The following is a 22,460-nucleotide window of genomic DNA, read 5'->3' as shown; positions in this document are numbered from 1 at the left end:
TCCTTATTAACTCGATTTCCAGGAGGCAATATCCGTATTCTCCAGAATTAAAAAAAACAGTAAGGAAGGGCAAGGAGGAGGGGAAAAAAACACCAAAAGCGACAAAAAAAAATCACATACTAGAAGAGCAACCAAGAGCTCTTAAAAAGCATAAGTGCACTTAATTCTAGCCACCATAAATCAATGTGTCATAATCCATGAACAGGAAAAGACTATCCTTTTACCAGGCACGCAGAGGCGTAGCCCAAGTAATGCCACCATCCAGTAGGAGCCCCTACTGTAGCAAAAAAAATAGTCAGTGGATAACACAAAAAACGGGACTAAAGAAACCGCAGGACAGATACATGGAACTACCTGGACAGTCCTAATGTGAAGGGAAATATCCCAAAAACGAATCCATATGATTAGCAGGAGTTAACCAGCAGATGTTCATTCCTGGTGATGCTGTTTTCACTGAGGAAAAACGCTGAACCCCAAAAACCGGAAGTCAGGCAAGCTACAGCAGGAAGATCCGGAACAACAGCAGGGAAAGACCTTCCAGGTTACAGGACCGGGGGAAGAAACCAAGCGCTGGCTGAACGGAATCAGCGCTTTTTATTAACTGTGGGCCAAAAATTTGTTCCGCTCGCGGAATTTCGGCAATTTCGCAATCCGCGAATCTCGCGAAATTGCTGAAAAATCCGCAAATCCGCTTGCGGGTGGATTTTTTTTGGGGCCCACAGGAAGCACTGCAGTTAAGACAGGTGCTCTAGTTGAAGCTAACTTTGTAACCATTTTAGAATGGCGCCGGCAAGCTGCCAGAGTTGAAGTTGCAACTTGCAAAATGCAACTTCAACTCTGGCAGCTTGCCGGCCCCATTCTAAAATGGTTACAAAGTTAGCTTCAACTCGGGCACCTGCCTTAACTCTGTAAGTGCTTCCTTTGGGCCAAAAATTAAACCTCAACAGGAAGCCCTTACAGATATAAATAAAGCCGGTGCCCGAGTTGAAGCTCAAATTCAGTAACGTTTTAATCAGCCCAAAACTTTAGTGAGCACGGTCGAGGCTGGGCAGGTGTGCTTTAACCCCATATCTGCCGTCAATAATTAGCTGTAATACTCAAGGGAGGTCTTTGAATCCATGAGTTTCTTGAGCGCAACCCCCATGTAGTTCCTGTGACCAGGAGGCTGCTTTCTCCTCACCTGCTGCCTTGCTCGCTCTCTGACCCTTTACACAAGAGGCATATGAACACGCATAGAAGCCCCGGGTCTTTGCATCCATGAGTTTCTCGAGCACAACCCCCGTGTAGTTCCTGTGACCAAGAGGCTGCTTTCTCCTCACCTACTGCCCTGCTCGTTCTTTGACCCTTTATACATAAGAGGCATATTAACACGCATAGAAGCCCCGCTCGTTTCGCCCCGCACCACACACTAGCGGTATCAAACGTCTTCCCCCCCTTTCCCAACTATGATGGACAGCTCACTCAAGGGACCTCGGCGCCTTTTGGCGCGGTGGCAAAATTACAGGCACACATGGTCAGTGGAGACAAATCAGCTGCAGTGTAGGAAAAGCACTATACATTTACCCAACAAGGTAGCACTTACTGAATTAGCCAGTAGAAAGTACTCCAGTGCAAATCGCAAAAAAATCCGCAAATTTGCAGATTTTTTTGCGAATTCGCAGACTGCAGATCCGCAAAATTCGCCCATACTTACTTTTTATCTGCACAGATCCCGCCCCCACCAAGCACGCAGGACAAACATACAAAGGAGGAAAAGAGGGGAAATAATCACAAGGTAAAAAGATTGTCATGTAATTCCCAACCTGCGCTGACTAAGGCATCCCAGGGGGGGCTAATTCCTAACAGTACCTCCCCCCAAAGCCTGGGTTTGCTGGGATGACAAAGATGGAACAAACGAACCAACCTAGGGGCATGGACATCCATCGCTGGTTCCCTGGCACGATCCTCCGGACCGTAGCCCTTCCAATCAATAAAATAATAAAGCGTCCCTCTTCTCCTACAGGAATCTAGGACAGCATAACCTCAAACTCCTCATAATCGTCCACCACCACAGGAGGTGGGGGAGGCAGGGCTAAAGATGTAGGGGCGTAGGGTTTCAACAAGGAAGTATGAAACGCAGGGTGTATGCGGTATTAATCAGGCAAAACCAGCCTAATAGCCACAGGATTGATTACTTTGGCTATTTTAAAAGGAACCACATATCTAGGCTGTAATTTCCTTGACCCACCCATCTTTAGATTCTTTGTGGCCAACCATACCTGATCTCCTACCGTATATAAAGGGGCAGGATTTCTATGTCTGTCTGCCTGCTGTTTCATGTTTTCTTTGGCTGCTAATAAATGTTCCTGTGCTTTTTCACAGATAGCCACCAAAGAGTGACTTAACGTGTCTATTGCAGGAACCCGCCCAGATGGTTGGATAGGCAGTGCTTTTGGATGGAACCCCGAGTAACAGAAGAAAGTGGTCATGCCCAAAACAGAGTGCAAACTGTTATCATATGCAAACTCGGCCAAGGGCATGGCCAACAACAACCAATCACATGATAAGGACGTTAACAAACAACAAATGTACTGTTCCATCGTTTGATTAGTGCGTTCTGTTTGTCCATCCGATTGAGGATGGTAGGCGGATGACAAATGCAATTCCATCTATCAGACACAACAGCCGAAGGCAACCCATGTAATCTAACGATATGAGAGATGAATACTTCCGCAAGTACACGGGCATCCAGTATCTTTAGTAACGGGACAAAATGTACCATCTTCGTAAATAGATCCACCAGCACCAGTACGGCTGTATGCCCCCGCACTTCAGGGAGGTCAGTAAGAAAATCCATACTGATAGTATGCCAGGGGGAAGGGGGCACTGGCAATGGATTCAACAACCCGGCAGGGCGAGTGCGTGACAATTTACTAACTGCACATACTGGACACGACACCACAAACAACTGCACATCATGGCTCATGGACTCCCACCAGAACCAACGCAAGCATATCTCTTTGGTCTTATGTATGCCAGGATGACCAACCAAAGCAGAAGAATGATACCACATAAGCACCTTCTGTCGCAATTCAGGAGGTATGAACAGGCTTTCAGCATGATACAACAACCCTGCCCATAATTCAAACGAGGGATCAGTCAACCAGGGGGTGAGATCTATCTTCTCCAACTCCATCTGTATCTCCTCAAAGAACTCCACCTCAGAAGTACACCCTACGATTTTCTCTGCAAGAATTATTGATCTCTCCTCAAGTGCGTAACACTTGCTTGACATGATCTGCAGGTGATCTTGAGAAAATCAAAATATCATCAAGATAAACAATGACGCTGATGTCCAAAAATTCATGCAGTAATAAAAAACTGAAACGCAGTCGGGGCGTTACATAGCCCAAAGGGCATGACACAGTACTCAAACAAACCGAATTTCGTACGAAAGGCAGGTTTCCACTCGTCTCCTTGACGGACACGAATGAGATGGTAAGCCCCACGTAAGTCCAGTTTGGTGAATACTGTGGCATGCCGCAATTGGTCTAGTAAAACAGGAATAAGAGGGAGGGGATACTTAATCTTTATCACCACCTTGTTAAGTGCCCTATAATCCACACAGGCACGGAGATCACCCTCCTTCTTCAGGATAAAAAAAAGAGAAGAAGAGACAGGGAATACAGATGGACGTATACACCCTGTTCTCAACATACCATCCAAATAATCCTGCAGATGGTGGGAAAAACCCACCAAAAGCTGCAAAAAAACCCACGTACTAGAAGAGCAACCAAGAGCTCTTAAAAAGCATAAGTGCACTTAATTCTAGCCACCATAAATCAATGTGGCATTACCATGAACAGGGAAAGACTATCCTTTTACCGGGCACGTAGCCGTGTAGCCCGAGTAATGCCACCATCCAGTAGGAGCCCCTAATGTAGCAAAAAAAATAGTCCCTGGATAACACAAAAAACGGGACTAAAGAAATCGCAGGACTGATACAAAGAACTACCTGGACTGTCCTAATGTGCAGGGAAATATCCAAAAAACGAATCCATATGAATAGCAGGAGTTAACCAGCAGATGTTCATTCCTGGCGATGCTGTTTTCACTGAGGAAAAACGCGGAATTCCAAAAACCGGAAGTCAGGCAAGACACATCAGGAAGATCCGGGACATCCGGAACAACAGCATTGAAAGACCTTCCAGGTCACAGGACCGGGGAAAGAAACCAAGCGCCGGCTGAACGGAATCAGCGCTTTTTATCTGCACAGATCCCGCCCCCACCAAGCATGCAGGACAAACATACAAAGGAGGAAAAGAGGGGAAATAATCACAAGGTAAAAAGATCGTTGTGTAATTCCCAACCCGCGCTGACTAAGGCAACCCAGGGGAGCGGGGCTAATTCCCAACACCTTGAGTTCCCTGGCGGACATAGTAATACCTTTTGGCATCCAGATCATCACATATGCTGATGATACCCAGTTAGTGGTGTCGCTCAGTCAAGGTGACAACTCAGCCTCACACTTGGAATTATGCTTGTAAAAAGTCTCTTGTTGGATGGATCGCTCCTGTCTTAAACTTAATGGTGATAAGACAGAACTGATGATCTTGGGTAATCATACCACACAGAGTATAGACCCTTTTGGCCTAATTGTCTTGGCCCGCCCCCCTCCCCCAAAGTTCAAATTAAGAGCCTCGGAGTGTGGGTTGATCACAAACTGGATTCTAATGAGCAAGCTCGCAAGGTGGCAGCTCGCTGTCATGGGATTTTAAGAATGCTCAGAAAAATCCTCCCTGTGCTTCCTTTTTCTGCTAGAAGAGTGCTGGTCCAGGCATTAATTTGTCCCGCCTGGACTATGCGAATGCCCTATACTTAGGAGCCCCTCTCTCTACTATCAAAAAGCTGCAGATTGTACAAAATTGTACCGCACACCTGCTCACCAATTCTTCAAAACGCACTTCAGCTAAACCTGCGCTTACTGCTTTCCACCGGCTACTGATTCAAGAAAGAATCAAATTTAAAGCGATGTGTATCACACACAAGGCCTTATTAGGTGAAGGCCCACCTATCATTCGATCTATCATTCAGCCTTATCACCCCTCTAGGTCGCTAAGATCTGACAATAAGCAGTTGGCAGCAATTCCTAAAATAAGGAAAGCACGAAGCGGAGGACGCCACTTCGTGTATAATGCTGCAAAACTGATGAACCATTTCCCTCTTTGAATTCATCTTGAACCGAACTATCCTACCTTCCGCAAGCTTTTAAAGGCCTTTTTATTTCCTTAACTTCTTTCGAACTCTAAGTGGCCTGCATTAGCACTGGGATGCCTCCGAGTAGCCCTGCGCTCTAGAAATGTCTTTCATTCATTCATTCATCTCCACTCGTCCTGTTGGGGAGAAACAAAAGAAGAAAAGGGGGAGGCTGTAGTCCACCAGTCCACATCATTGGTGCATTCCTTGGCCTCTGACCCCACCTGGTCACAGTGCCCCTACACTGGAGTCCTTGAACACAGTCTTAGGAGCACATTTGTACTGGCTTCATGAACAAGGAATCTGAACTGCAAAAGAAGCTCAGCAGTATATCAGTGTTTTAGAGCTCGAAGAAATATTCCTCGCCTTGAAATGAGAGTGGCTGTCAGTCAAGTCAAGGGGTCAGGGGCTGAGATTTATACAAACATGACCAAAGCAATGTTTTATTTAACGGGAAGGTCAATGCCATACTCTCCCTCGCCACCCTGGGATACACATTCACATTGAGTAGGCGGGCAGGAGTTATGTGAATGGGTTAAATCACGTGCTGATGACTTGTGAGCACAAGCAGGAACATCTTTCAAAGAGATGATCGATTTAAGCAAAATGCAAAATACCGTGGTGTAATAAGATGAATAAATGATGAATAGACGAGGTGTAGCATTAGTAGGATGCATTATTCATCAGATAGTAAGTATCGTGGGGGGACCCCACCAGAAGCAGCTCACTTGCTGCTCAGCCCGGCTCCAACTGATCCTTACGTTCACACACAAGCATTCCAACACTCCATTCTCACACGCACCAGCATTCCACTCACATTCCACTTATGGCTGAGCAGTAAGACCCACAACTAGACCACTACATCACCTTCCCCCTTTTAAACAGAAACAAAAATTCTGTAAGTACATTCACAACATGAATTAACATTGGTGTAAAATTGTTAACACAGGATGTGAAGGAAAAGTAATATGCAATAATTCGTAAAAGAAAATACATTGCATTAATTAAGAAGACAAGGTAAGGTGTGGAATAATGAACCACAACCAAAAGAATAAAAACACATACTGTCACAAAATTACAGAAGCCGTAGAATCTACACACAGTGGATAATTAAACCCAATAAATTAAAACAAAAAAAGTAGAGACACAGCAGGTGATATATGCATGAAAAAGTGAATATCACAGTGACCTATCCACACAAAGTGGAAATCCCCATACACAGGAAAAAGTGGCAACCCCTTAACTAAATGGAAAATCCACAAGCCAGGAAGACCACGTAGCCGAAGGCTACAACAATGTGAACCTTGATGAAACAAACTATAATCATATAGTTAAATTAAATAACGTGCGTTAATGAGTTATGTGGCATTTCCAGTATGACTAAAATAACACGGGCAATGGATGCGTATTATGAAAATTCTGTTACTGGCTGAATTAAGAAGCTGTAGGAAACAATCTATACTTACATTAGGCACAAAACTGTATAGGGAGAAGTCAGTTTAAAAAGGTGCGCGCATCACCCACACTGAAGCATAAAAACAAGTGTATGAAGACCAGCTCCCATACGTAACTACCCTAAAAACAGTCAAAGCTTAGTGCATTGATAATAAATAGATTGGCCAAATCCATAACATATAAATGCATTCCCTGGAAGCAAAACACTCGATTAATGTATGAGTTATGAATAGTATAGCCTACAGCCTATAAATAGAACTGTAGCACCTATGTAAATACTTGCATAAATTATCACAAGCAAATTAAATGGTTAATATAAACAGTGGCAGATAAAGCTTAAAAAGCTTGGTGTTGCTGTAAGTGCGACACAGGCCAAACCATTTTCTTTTTTACTAAATAAGCTACCAAGCTTGGTGTTGCTGTAAGCACAACACAGGCAAATTAATTACATCTTTTTAAATAAAGAAGCTAGAAGCTTGGTGCTGCTGAAAGCATAACTGCGCAACACAGGCAAATTCATTACATTTTTTTAAAATAAAGAAGCTAAAAGCTTGGTGCTGCTGAAAGCATAACTGCGCAACACAGGCAAATTCATTAAATTTTTCCAAATTAAGAAGCTAAAAGCTTGGTGTTGCTGAAGGCAAAACGGCGCAACACAGGCAAATTCGTTACATTTTTCTTTAAATAAATAAGCTAAAATAATGGTGTTGCTGAAAGTGCAGCACAACACAGGCAAATTCAACTTTTAGGTTTTTTGTTTTTTTTTTTAAACGAAAATTACCACCAACTCTGTTTCTAATTATTTTAAACTAAAACACAGTAAAGCAAATAGGATAGCCACCGGTGAGCGAACCCTCTCACCCGAAATAGTGTTAACATGTCCCACGCTGAACAGTAAAAGTTTTAAATTGCCCCCTCTGGTCCTTGACGGCATGACGATAGATAAAAACAGTAAGTCCATTGACTTCCGATGAGTCACACAACAAATGAGCAGGAAAGACTACATGGCGTGAAGGTGATCCGGAACTGACCGCAATAAATATAACTCCGGATGAAGACTACGGACAATTTAACTTTATTTGTAGGCGCCGAAGAGTAAAAGTGGTTGGCAGATGCAAATTACTGTGAGAGCACCGGAAAATAGAGTGGCTAAAATGCAGTGCTCCAGTGTAAACTCAATATGGCGGCACGTTTCTTGACGTTGACCCGGGTGGTTCACGGTGCGCCAGTGAACAAAGACGTCCAGGAGCAGCTCTGTTTGTCATGTAGATAGAATCGTGTCGAGACGAACGAGAGCATGCTGCCACTCACCTGAAAGACGCCGCCACCGCCAGGAGTCATACAGGGGCTGCCAGTCACACGGGAGCACGCCGCCGCCAGGAGTCATTCTACTGCTGACTACACGTGCCGCCGCTCCGGGACTACAATTCCCGGCAGCCTACGCGGCGGCGCGCTCTGTGACACCGCGAGAACACCAGGAGGCGCACATAAGCAGCGCTGCACCCGGCAGAGTGGGGGAGACGAACGAGAGCAAGCTGCCACTCACCTGAAAGACGCCGCCACCGCCAGGAGTCATACAGGGGCTGCCAGTCACCCGGGAGCACGCCGCCACCGCCAGGAGTAATTCTACTGCTGACTACACGCGCCGCCACTCCGGGACTACAATTCCCGGCAGCATACGCGGCGGCGCGCTCTGTGACACCGCGAGAGCGCCAGTAGGCGCACATAAGCAGCGCTGCACCCGGCGGAGTGGGGGAGACGAACGAGAGCAAGCTGCCACTCACCTGAAAGACGCCGCCACCGCCAGGAGTCATACAGGGGCTGCCAGTCACCCGGGAGCACGCCGCCACCGCCAGGAGTCATTCTACCGCTGACTACACGCGCCACCACTCCGGGACTACAATTCCCGGCAGCCTACGCGGCGGCGCGCTCTGTGACACCGCGAGAGCGCCAGGAGGCGTACATAAGCAGCGCTGCACCCGGCGGAGTGGGGGAGACGAACGAGAGCAAGCTGCCACTCACCTGAAAGACGCCGCCACCCCCAGGAGTCATACAGGGGCTGCCAGTCACCCGGGAGCACGCCGCCACTGCCAGGAGTCATTCTACTGCTAACTACACGTGCCGCCACTCCGGGACTACAATTCCCGGCAGCCTACGCGGCGGCGCGCTCTGTAACACCGCGAGAGCGCCAGAAGGCGCACATAAGCAGCGCTGCACCCAGCTTCGCGGGACGCGAGCGGGACGCCCGGAGCTAAGCCCGGGCAAAGGGCGGGCCCTCTACGGCCCTCATCGGCAGGAAGAGACAGGGACAGGGCCCTGACCCCTGACCTAATCGTTCAAGTAAGTCGTCTTATCCCTATTATTCTTGCAAGTGGCTGTGATACCTCCCAGCGTTTTACATTACACAGATTTATATAGACGCTGCACGATAAAGCTGCCCTCCAACATGTCTAAAGCAAAATTGACTGTCCCCCTTAATACCATGGACAATTACATGGTCCAGAAAGTTGCCAAGATTAATAACGACAGGAGATCATCTTTGGGGTTGAGCCTTTCTCCTGAATTGCCTTTTGACAATACACCCTTACCTACTCCTGCCCTGGATATTAGTAATGAGGTGTTCCAGACCCCGGAGAACAATCCACTGACCCAGCTTCTAATAGCCATTGCCGATTCAGTCCCCGAGAGCATACCTGATGAAGAAATAATACTCCTAGAAGAGGAGGCCCCTGCACCGGTCCCAGCACCAAGAGCAGTGAAGGGAGGGGAGAAGAGCATATCTAAACGGGGCGGTCTCCGATCAAGTAAAAAGCGTCCTGATGCATCCCCCCTGGAAATTAGTGGAGATGATACAAGGGGAATCACTGGAGGGAAGGTACACTTGGATGAAGAAAAATTCAAGAAGTTGTTAAATGCTTTAGATAATAAGATTAAAACTATAACCAAGCCGCTCCTAAGCAAAATAGACCTGCTCACGGAGGAGGTGAATAGGCTGGGGGGTCTCCTGCAAAAATCAATAGAAGAGAAAGCGAATATTCCAATGCCGAAAACACTCATAGTTGAAACAAAAAATACCCAAACCGCCCCCAGGTTAGAACTACTTGAAAACACTCCCCTGATCTCCATGGAGAGCACTGATCTAGGGAGGGGGGCCCAGGGATTTAGATACCAACAAGGGTGATTTTGAAGGGCTGAGCCAAAGGGACAGTAGGGTAGATTTTAACCCAGAGAAGGGGCCTGTAGAATTAATAGTAGAGGCATCTCCTTTAATATTGGTACTGGCAAATGTCCCCCATTTGGAATCAGAGCAAGTTGAGATCATCCCTTCCCTGATAAATAAATCACTCCATTGGTTATCAAGGAATATGGCTTTCACCCCGGGAGGCAGGGAACAGTTGGCGCAAGAAGTAGTTAAAGCTAGAAGAGTTGAATGGATCGGGGGTGGCACTAAAAGCTTCAAGGGGGATTGTGTGGTGCTACACCTTTCAGATCCAGAAGTGCTGCCAAACATTCTAGCGAATATATACCCCCCCCCCAGCGTAGATCAACTGAAATAGTGCCACTAACACTGGATTTCTTTTATACGAAAAGAGGAGGGAACACTTTAAACCCAACAATGTTGAAAACTAAATGGATCCCTGTACTAAAAAAAGCCAAAACCCTTGATACAAGGAATAATTGGGGAATCCCAATGGAAAATAGGTTCTCGGCCCTTTCTGGTCTTAATGAGTGTGATTGACTGGAAGTACGGATGAGCATAGAAAAGAATAATGTTGCAGAGCCCCAAGAAAGTGGAAATGATGTCTCTATAAAGCTCTTAGAAACAAATGATAGTGATGGTAAGACATCTGGTCTCAGGGTAGATTCCCCTAATATAGTAGAGCATTTGCCACCAAATCCCCGCACCATTACAAACAATGGGGAAAGTAGTCCCACATTCCCCTTGTTCCACCTTAAGCAGGGTGCTTCATCACAAGAGCGGACTACTCAGACGAAAGCTAGTCTCAAACTTATTTCCTGGAACTTGGCGGGAATTCACCATAAACTTGAAACCCCTGAATGGTGTGAATTCATTGATTCCCATGATGTTATTATGTTACAGGAAACTTGGGCAGTGGCACCTGTTTTTCGGCAGGGCTTCTTACATTTTTTTGTTCCCGCAAAAAAGAATATTAAAGGGCGGCCCTCAGGGGGTCTAACTATTTGGGTACGACAATCCCTACAATGTACCATCAAGCAGAGGCTTGTCTGCAATTGTGACCTTCTCCCAATTGTGATCACCTGGGCCGATAGCCATAATATGGTCCTATATAATATCTATGCATGGGGAACTCAAGGGGGCAAAGCCTCGGAAGTGTTAGGTGTGTTGGATAATGATTTAGAGACCCTTCCTGCACATTATACTATCCTAGTGGGGGGAGACCTGAACACAACATTTGAACCACTAGGAGCTGAGGATAACGAACTGGCCCTAGAGGAAGATACCAAATGGGAAGTTCCCCAATTGGATCTACCGATGGTAAAGAAATGGACAGAAGTGGCAATACAGGTGAAGAGCTTGTGCTTGGCTAGGGGGTTGAGGGCAGTAAATGGCCGCACCCCCTCAGACCTACAGGGCACGCATACCTTTGATAATTCGAGGTCAAGTAGTCGGATAGACTACATCCTCATAGATGTTAGAGACTGGTACAAAGTAGAAGACATGAAAGTGACATCGAGATTGGAGAGTGATCACAATCTGTTGTGCTTGCTCTTTAATCAGGATCAAGGTAAAAGCTCATCTAATAAGGAAAGGGGTATCACAACACTAGAAGTTATCCCAACTAATAATCTCCGTCATATTAAATGGGCAACTTTGGTAGATAAACCCGGGGAGAGGCAGGACTTACTGGAGGTAGTTAGCAAAGAGGTTAGCAGACTACAGATCCACTGTAATGAATCAAATTTTAACCAACTTATTGAAGAGTCACAGCCAATGTTTTTTACTAACCTACAGAGGTTTTTCCTAAAAAAAAACACAGCAGGGGAAGGGTGCTGGTCCCCCGAGAAAAAGAGGGTGGTATGACCACTCTTGCAGATTGGCGCGACTGAATCTCAGTTTAGCATTGAGGATTAAAGTAGGAGTATTAAAGGCCAGGGATGATTACAGGAAAGCCCAAACCAGGGCAAAAAGAATGTGGGATGAGAATTTATGGTTAGACCTTAAGAAGGCATGTGTAGCCAAACAACAGAAAGAGTTCTGGGCCATCTTAAAGTGGGGAAGTGGGGGAATAGCAGACTGCCCGAAAAATCATGTAGCAAAGGAAGCATGGGTGGACTTTTTTAAACCACAATATGCTGACAACCTGCCCCCACCAACCGAATCGCCGCCAGAAAGGGTATTCTATAGTCATGGAATATTCTCACTGAAAGATGTAAACGAGGCAATGGATGGGGTAACTAGAGGAAGGGCACCAGGAATTGATGGAATACCAGCGGATGTATTTTTATCTGACAGGGCCAACTGGTGTAAATATTTTGTATGGCTTGCGAATTCTATCGCACAAGGAGCAATGATTCCAGCAACATGGAAGGGGGCAGAGATTATACCAGTCTTCAAAAAAGGGGATAAGGCTCTACCAAGTAACTACAAGCCCATTAGCCTTATCGACTCGGCACAAAAACTGATGGGCAGGATGATTCAAAACAAAATTCAAGCCTGGATAGACGATAAGGATATCCTGTCCCCGTATCAAGCTGGCTTCCACCCATTAACTAGCTCTGTTGACCAGGTATTCCATTTTTTAACTTTGTTTTGGAAAAATGTAACCTTGACAAATGGACCATTATATGCTGTTTTCGTTGACTTGAAGTCAGCATTTGATCTAGTACCCCGACAAAAACTTTGGATTGTTTTGCGCGATCTCGGAATAAGCCCCAAACTGCTGACTTTGCTTGTGCGCATGCATGAAGACAACTACGCCAGGATTAGGTGGGGAGCACAGGGAGACGTTACTGAACCTTTCCCCGTGGAACGTGGGGTTAGGCAGAGTTGCGTCCTGGCCCCCACCCTATTCTCCCTTTATATCAACGGCATAGTAGATTTCCGACAGATGCCCCGATACTAGATGGGGAGCGGGTCCCAGTATTAATGTTTGCTGATGACACTTTACTGGTCTCGCGGACCCCTAGTGGTTTACAAAAGACATTCAACGCTTTTGGAGATTTCTGTCGGATTCGGGGCTTGGAACTAAATACGACAAAGACTAAGTTTATGAACCTGAATCCTGCTAAGCAATTTAAGGGAAAAATGCATTTTAATGGGTCTATTTTGGAGGAAGTGAACGCTTTCACCTATCTAGGTATTTCTTTACAGGCCAAAATGAACTGGAAATCTCATATGGACTCTGTGGTGCTAAAGTTCAATCAATTGGCCGGGGCTATAGCACAAAAACATAAATCTTCATTTACAAAACCTATTCAGCCAATAATGGAGATTTACAGTATGAAAATGCTGGGCGCTTGCCTTTACGGATCAGAGCTATGGGGCTTCACCAACTTGAGTACTTTGGTTACTGCAGAAAACAAATTTCTCCGCCGAATGGTTGGTGTCCCACAGAGCACTCCCTCGATCCCGCTTCAATACGATCTTGGGAGGAAAAAGATCGAGGATATGGCTAGATTGCGTCCTCTTTTATATTGGAGGCGCATAAAGACTACTCCAGAATTAGGCCATTATGCATCAGCTCTCATGGACATCATTAGCTCTGATTGGTTTCATAAAATACCTTGGCTTAAAGAAATTAAGAACTTGCTTCAAAAATTGCACCTAGATCACCTGTGGACTGCAGTAGACCCCCAGTTCTTCCCATCTAAGGAATCATTGAAAATAATGTATTGGGACATGATATACAATACTGTTTTGACTTCCAATCAATCTTCCATGTTGGCATCCCAGTTCTTGGATTCTAAAATAACCCCTAAATGCGAACAGTACTGGGACTTGATTATTAAACCCCTAGATAGAAAGCTGTATTTCCAGTTTAGAATTGGTTCCCTACCCCTTAATGCTTTTACTGTTAAATGGTCCCCAGGCAATGTAAACACATGTTGTCATTGTAAAGAACACGTTGAGGACATCCCACATTTTCTGTTTGCCTGCCCATTATATGCTGCCCCACGAAGTAGATGGCTAAAATCGGTTTGTAGGAATCTGGGGATAAGGAAATATCTAGAGGCACTAAGAATATTAAGATCAAATTGTGCCCCCAATCTTGCTATCGCCATAGCCAAATTCTTGGGATGGGCCTGGATAATACGTATGCGCACTTTAAACTGTAAATGATTAAGTAAAATGGAATGTGTAATTTTAAGGACAATCCCAATAGTGAAGGATTTTGCACTGTGACTCGGATTTTATAACGTATGAATTTTATAAATTGAAGTATTCGCCAGCACATTGTAATTTGATGGTATTTAATATGTATTTTATGTTGATCTTAAAATTCTAGAGTAGTATTTATTCTGTTTAGCTTAGGGTAACATGCTTTTATGACAATGCTGTCGAATAAAGTATTTTAACTTGAACTTGAGAATCTTGTTGTGAGAGGATGCAGGTGAGCTAGCTCGAGCTATATTCAAACTGACTGCGGTTTAACTGCCTTAGGTTGCTCCAAGCGACGTAAAGACATAAAACCAAGTAAATAAATACTGTACACATAAAACTGCTCACCCAGGTGCCAATCTACAGTAGATAAAACCGTGCAGTCCTCCATAGCAAAGGAAATCGTGTAGACTCACAAGTTTAGTACTCGTACTTTGGATATGATTTCAATTAATAAAAGTACCTTTTAAATCCAGTAGATGGCAGCAACCATCCATTCACTCCCTCTTGATGAATTGATTACACGGTTCTCCGACCTTTCAAAGCGTGGAGATCGTTTTATATGCCTGCCAGATCACATAACCAGTTGAACACTCCTTACAGCTCCGGATTTCCTTATCCGTTAGACTCTCTTCAGATAGCTCTCATACCGATTATGATTTGATGAGAGTGAGGAATTGACAGGCGCAGGTCCGGTATTTTACGGATGTAAAGGGAGTAACATGCAAACTGTAGAGGTCGCATAAAAAACCTTGAGTCTTGACACACTACTGCGGGCGACAGATGGAGGTCACTGGTGGGGTCCCAGGTGTCAGGCTCTTAAATACTGTTTCAAGGCAGGTGCATTACCTTAGTCCATCTTATATTTCAGTTTATTTAAGGCAGCACAGGCGGGTTCTTCTGGATCGTCGCCAAATGTAATAGGATGAATAAATGATGAATAGACGAGGTGTAGCATTAGTAGGATGCTTTATTCATCAGATAGTAAGTATCATGGGGGGACCCCACCAGGAGCAGCTCACTTGCTGCTCAGCCCGACTCCAACTGATCCTCACGCTCACACACAAGCATTCCAACACTCCATTCTCACACGCACCAGCATTCCACTCACATTCCACTTATGGCTGAGCAGCAAGACCCACAACTAGACCACTACACATGAGCGGAGCCTGTGGGTCCAGAATTCTTTATTTAGTAACACCACTCTAATAATCATCATGAATTCATTATGGGTATACTTTATAGTCATTTCATTTGTTAGATAATCACCCAAGATATGCTGCAATCAATTAAATTGGGAGTAATGTCAGCACATGTATGGGGGCCCAAATATTTCGCCTTGAAGTGTCGCAGCGGTTTGTGTTCTTCATGTGTTTGGCATCCCCATCAAACTTCGCCTCGAGCCTGTTAAAGCCTGAAAATAACCAAAAGACTCTAAGAAACACAAACAATGTTTTGTTGAATATAGGAAAAATGTATGGCTTTGTTGTGAATATTGCTTTTTCCAACTAGAAAATAATTTATATGTTTTTTCACATTGTCTGTTGTATGTACATTTTTGTGTAGTATGAGAGTGGTGTGATTGAATGTGGGATGAGATACTTTGAAATGTATATAGAATGCTGTTTGTAAATACAAAGATCACTAAAAGTTGTTTTTCTTGTATGTTGTACATAAGGTCTTAAAAATATAAACTTGTAAAAATTTAATTTTTTCAAAAAAAAGCTGAATATTGAACATTTGACTAAAGCAAAAAATAAAAATACGATACTCATCGATCCGAAAACATTGGTTTAATTTCAGATGTTTTGCAAAAACTAAAGCATTTAACTAGGTAGCAGCACGTGCACTTCTCTTTTGTTTACTTATACCCTTTGAACTAAAGCACTAAACATCTTTAAAGGATGTTTCCATTGAAGACACATGTATTGGTTGATATTATTTCCTGTTGTGAAATCGGTGATATACACGAATGTTCAGATATACAGTAATCTGAAGAAACGTCATTATAAGGTTATAATAATCCTAGGCTATGGCAACATTCGCTTCACCTTTCCTAGCAAGCAAAATATCGAGTTGTTCGCTTTCTTTCAACATCCCAGGTCTGTTTCTGAAAAGAGCCCCGCCACATACATTATACTAGCAGCCCGTCCCGACGTTGTCCGGGAGATATTAGGCTTCAGGGCCCCCGCCCGCCCCGACGTTGTCCGTGGGTCCCCCGGAGCCTTCCTCGATATATTGCAGTATTATACCTCTATGTTTACTTTGTACGCTTTTGTAACCTGCACACGTCACTTTTTCCTCCTGTAATGCAGTATTATACCTCTATGTTTACTTTGTATGCCTTTGTAACATGCACATGTAACTTTTTCCTCCTGTAATGCACCGTTTGGCTCACTTTTGTAATGCTCCGTTTGCTTCCTCTTGCTCACGATGTACACTTTTGTAACCTGCACACGTAACTTTTTCCTCCTGTAATGCACCGTTTGGCTCACTTTTGTAATGCTCCGTTTGCTTCCTCTTGCTCACGATTGTCATTTTTGCTTAATTTTTCCGCTACTCACCGCTCCTAAATAAATAAATAAATAACCTACCTCATCCGCCGCTCATCGCTCCTCCCCGCCTGTCCGCAGCTCCTCCCCGCCTGTCCGCCGCTCCTCACCACCTGTCCGCCGCTCCTCCCCGCGCCATGTCCGCCGGTCTTCCTCGCGCTCCTGGACGCCGTTCCTCCCCGCGCTCCTCACGTCAGCACGCACGTCGCGGCCGGCGCTTCTTCCAAGGGACTACTTTTCGGTAAATTTTTTAAATAACGTATATTTATTACGTTTATATAGCCTATGTCCATCTGCACACCCTCACGATTACAACGATGTATCGGGTGTGTGGATTGGCGCTGTGGTTCCCGAGTTTACCTGCCTCAAAGGTTCAAAGTTCTTCCTTTATAATAGTAGTATAGATGTCGAAAGGATGATAATCCATACTAATATAATAAAGAGAGGGCCCAACCTTTGAGGCGGGTAATCTCAGGAACCGCAGCACCAATCATAACACCCAATACAGCGTTGGAAAGGGCAGTTGCAGCAGAAGGACATAGGCTATATAGACACCCACTATATACATTTAAAAGGTAAAAGAACCGTGCCAGCAAAGTAGTCCCTTTTGGGCGTGTCTGCGTTGTGCTGTGGGCGTGTGCTGGGGGCGTGACAAACGCTGGGGGTGTGTGGTATGTTCCGCCCTTCATGCCATGTCTCATATTGTGTGCTAATCCCACCCTGCTCCCTTTAAATACCCCTGCAACCCATAATCATAACCCACCCTTACTCCTTAAAATACCTCAACACCCTTAAACACTAACCCATCTTAACCCTATAAATATACCCTGTACCCCAAAACCCAAACCTATCCCTAAACCCTAAAAATACCCCTGTACCCCAAAACCCAAACATAGCCCTGAACCCGATAAATACCCCTGTACCTCAAAACCCAAACCTACCCCTGAACCCTAAAAATGCCCCGGTACCCCAAAACCCAACCTATCCCTGAACCCTAAAAATACCACTGTACCCCAAAACCCAAACCTACCCCTGAACCTTAAAATACCCCTGTACCCCAAAACCCAAACCTACCCCTGAACCCTTAAAATACCCCTGTACCCCAAAACCCAAACCTAGCCCTGAACCCTAAAAATAAACCTGTACCCCAAAACCAAACCTACCCCTGAACCCTAAAATACCCCTGTACCCCAAAACCCAAACCTAGCCCTGAACCCTAAAAATACCCCTGTACCCCAAAACCCAAACCTAGCCCTGAACCCTTAAAATACCCCTGTACCCCTAAACCTACCCCTGAACCCTAAAAATACCCCAAAACCCCAACCTAGCCCTGAACCCTAAAAATACCCCTGTACCCCAAAACCCATACCTATCCCTAAACCCTAAAACTACCCCTGTACCCCATAACCCCAAACTATATCTGAACCCTTAAAATACCCAAACACCCCAAAACATATACCTCAGTACCCCTATACCCATACTTACCTTATCCAAACATTTAAAAAAAACATGGTTTTACCATTCATTCATTTCGTTGTAAATGTATGCGTGGTAAAAGCATATAAAATGTAATGCCATGCGTTATAATAGCACTGTGGAGTCATGGTACTTTCGTAATGAAAGTATGCGGAATAATGGATGTTTACCCTCCCCCGGTAAGTACATTGGTGGCACGGCGGCCCACATCTCCAGCAACATACTCATATTTTTTCACCACCCATTTGAAAAATGCACAGGTCTCTCTGATTGATGGCCAGCACCGACATACACTTTTAGACACACCTCCCGCCACAAGTTCTCGAATTGCGAACTTTAGAGCTGGGGAGCTACGTTCGAATCTTGGCATCAGCTCAACATCCTGTGATTCCAGGCAAATCGCTTGGTCTCCCCGTGCCTACCACAAATGAATGTGTTCTTCTGTAAATTGTGCTCATGCCATGTTGTCGAGTTTGTGCTATATAATATTGCAAGGAAAAAAAAAGTAGGGAAACTCGAGTTCACACACTACTGAACACGCACTCTTAAGTGCATCAGCAGTGCACTGTGAATCGGAGCGTTTCACAGGCCTGTCACAGATAAGAAATGCTATCAAAACGAAATCCTACAAAACAATATACTACTGGCCGGCAGCAATTTATACCCGGACAATGTCGGGACGGGCTGCTAGTGAAATATATAGGTGAGGGGAAGCATATGTCCCAGATGAATTTTTTTTTATTTCTAATAACTGAAATATTGTTAAACTCTGTTGCAGAGAGAGCAATATTTAGATTGATTTCTTAAACTATTCAGTCATGTAATTGTCTGTCAGAAGGAAGAATAACACCAAGTGCACACTCCACGAAGAGGAAAGTGGACAGTAGCAATGCCTCATATAATTGCCATTGCTAAGCTGTAATAATGCCCTCTATACACAGCATTACCAAACATAACTTTATATATGTGCCTTGAGCCACGAACATTGTTACAACGCATCTTTGTCACTTCTCTTATTTCAAGGGCACAATCCCTGATGATGACATTGACATACAGGACGACATACAAACGATTTGCGGATTTCAATAAATCAACCTTTATCTTTTTACGACTTTAAAAAAATAAACATTAGAAACAATAAAATACATAATTCGTAAAAATACTACTATATGCATACAATAATCAGCATAGTGAAAACAACAGTACTTTCCAATGTGAGGTTGCATCAGAGCATTTAAAAGGTTTCCTGCTGCAAATTATACTAACAAAAACTTAAAAGTGCAAGTTTTACATTAGTAAAGGGTAGAAATATTTTGCATTGCGGAAGTGTATTGCGTTTTTCAAGAAGCCCTCAAAAGAATAACACACAGCTGGATGAGATAACGTGCAAAGGAAGAAAAGGGCAGGTTTATACTGATAAAAATCATATGTTTTAAGCATAAGTAATAAATAAGTGTAAAATGTTCATAACATTTACATGAACAATAAAGAAGTAAGCCAATGTCTGGGAATACATGTCATTAAGAGTAATGGGGTGACCCAGTATCCCTCAAAACCTGAGAAATCTAGTAGTATGCAGCAACAGATAGTTATGTGGGGGAGGTTATTTTTTTTAACATGAGCATTACTCGCAAGCACTCTTTTCAGCATGGCAAATCAATAGTGACTTGGTATGGACAAAATACTATAGGACACCAACACAATAACGTTTGTGAATACAGTATATTATCAATCATTTATCGTAAAGTGATGTTCAAAACAACAGAATCACACAGGACTGACTTTTTCCCCCATTTTTTCAGTGGCTATGTGCGTACGTGCTTTTAATTTTTGCTCTCTGCTTGACCATTACTGACAGCATAGCTGGAAAAAATGTAAGCATTTAGCTGCCAGCATCCGTGATATTGCTGTACCATCCGTGCCCCTTCCGAGTGCCGGTGCGCACTTATTGGTCCCCTCTCTGGCTCAGTCCTAACCCTGGGCGTAGTACTACGCTCGCAGAGCGTTCGTAGTTTGCGCTACTACGCATTACGCAAATTGCACGTAGCACAGTCCAAAAAAGCGTAGCGGGCATTTTTTGCTTGCTCGCGGTCCTCAATGTCAAGTTGGCGACCGCGAGCGAGCAATATCAACATCCCAACGAGACTTTTCCCTCGTTCGCGATCAGTAACGTTAAGTTGCCGATTGCGAGCATCGAAAATAAACCTCCCGGCGAGATTCTCAACATGAATAGGTCAGGTTTCTCATTGCGAGTGGTCGCGTATGCTTGCGACCGCTCGCGATGAGAAACTACCAGTCCGCGTTGAGAAAGCTGCCGCTCGAGTACAAATCTACTCGAGCGCCAGAAAACAACCACTTGCACTGTGCAAGATGCCGTTTGCAATGATTGTACAGTGCGGACAAGCATCCGGCACTGTGCAATCAGTGCGAACAGCATTTTCTCTACCGTACTACGCAGTTCGCATAGCTACACGTAGGGTGCGAAGTGCACTTTGTGTAGCTACATGTAAAGCTACTAAGCAAGCTACGCCCAGGGTTACTCAGTCCACTGGCTGGCCTCCCATTGTGTTCCCAACCTCCAGTCCTACCATCACTACTGATCCATTAGCTTTTCACTGTAGACAAACTGCATCACTGTGTTATGCTTCGATTGACCTATAAAAAGTGCCAATATTCAAATCCTATCTTGTACAGACATTAAAACACTAATACATACATTACTCTCATTAAGTCGACACCACTCATGCACTGTGTATGGAGCTGGGACTAGTGACATAGACACTCTTTCTGCAGAACAAAGGCCCGTAGCTAGTGTTGGCCATCATGTCACCAGTGAGCACTGGGGGAGTGCGGTTTTGCTCATTAAAATTGACCTCCTGTACCTCCTTCCTCATCCGGGTGAGTGATATACAGACACAGCATGCATCACAGACATGGAAGAGGGACAAGCATGATACACGCAGTGGCAGAGCTGCTCGAAAACAGGCTAGACATAGGCAAAGTACAGAGCGACTGAAAAGATAGAAATTTATTTGTCAGCTATTGGCCACATCTAAGGCCCGCAAACACTGTCATCTGCAAACGCATATAACAACACTTTAAGTCATTGCAACAAAACGTGTAGTTTTGTATTCCTTGGAGGAAAATGAAATTCTAGATACGATTGTACTTTGGTCATTAATCAGACTAACAGAGCGTGCATTGAAAGTTGACTCCGCTCAAGTTAGCAGATTCATGTTATTTACTGAAAGTTGTACTTTTATTTTACAGAAGACACAATGAACTGAAAGCAATTGTAGTGTGGCTATGGGCCTCTTGTTGCATGCATGTTAAGTTAGCATAGCTTATTAGAAGTTTAAACGCGCTTTTACCTTTTTCTGCTTTTTGCACACAACACTGCTTAGCTGTTTTTGCAAAGTTTGCTTTCACGAAGATCTATACATCAGAAAGGTTTGTTTTTGGCCATCTCTAGACATACATCGTGCCCCCAGTCTGTACAATGAGTTCTGAGCCATCAAGGTTATCATAACATGTGAGCCTGTTTATCGGCGTATCCGTGTAACACATTCAAGACACAACATTTTGGCTGCTGCGAGCAGAGTAAGATTCTGGCGCCTTTATCATAGCACACTTGCCATAATTTCTTCCACTTGGAAGATTCCAGGGATGCAGAGAGACTTGCCGATCCAGATGTAATTTACACTTACTGAGCGGAAAGGTAATGGGATCCCACAAAACAAGTTCAAGAGACCTTCTATAGCTTATAATACATAGTTCCTATATAGGGAGGGTGTTTAAACTAGGCGCTATATCACCTGTTTGCACTATCATTGTAATATGATTCCTCCTTTTGTATTTTATGGAGTTGTAACCATGCTGACCATATTATTTTTAATCATATGTCTGCTTATGTTGACTAAAATACTGCACTTGAGATCACGTTGTTAAAATGAATACTTTAACCGCAAGCGCGCTAGCGGGTTTTCCAGCTGCGCGCTGAAGATTCGAAAATCGCGCGTTACGTGACAAAGCCAGCTCGTCATGCGCGTAGCGCAGGTAACGCCCATGACGAGCTGGCTTTGTCATCAGCACTGAAGGGGTTAACCTTGCTGTGTCTATTTTTTACTCCTGTTGTGGACTGGTATGAGAGTATAACAAAAGAGTGTTCTCACTTCTCACCATTCCTGAGATGGTCCTAAGTCGCATGTTCTAGGTTGTCTAATCATTGGTTACCTTGCTATAGGACAAATAGCTAATGTGACACTTATTGCTAGCTGGTTGGGGTTTCTAGGTACTGAAGTGAGTTTCTGGTACACCACAATTCGCTAATGTCCTAGGTCTCTGTGCACAGTTCTATGTATGAGCATAAATCCTTGCAA

This window comes from Lissotriton vulgaris, chromosome 12 (assembly GCF_964263255.1).
Source record: "Lissotriton vulgaris chromosome 12, aLisVul1.2, whole genome shotgun sequence".
In the NCBI taxonomy this organism is placed as follows: Eukaryota; Metazoa; Chordata; class Amphibia; order Caudata; family Salamandridae; genus Lissotriton; species Lissotriton vulgaris.
This window is presented reverse-complemented; position numbering follows the sequence as displayed.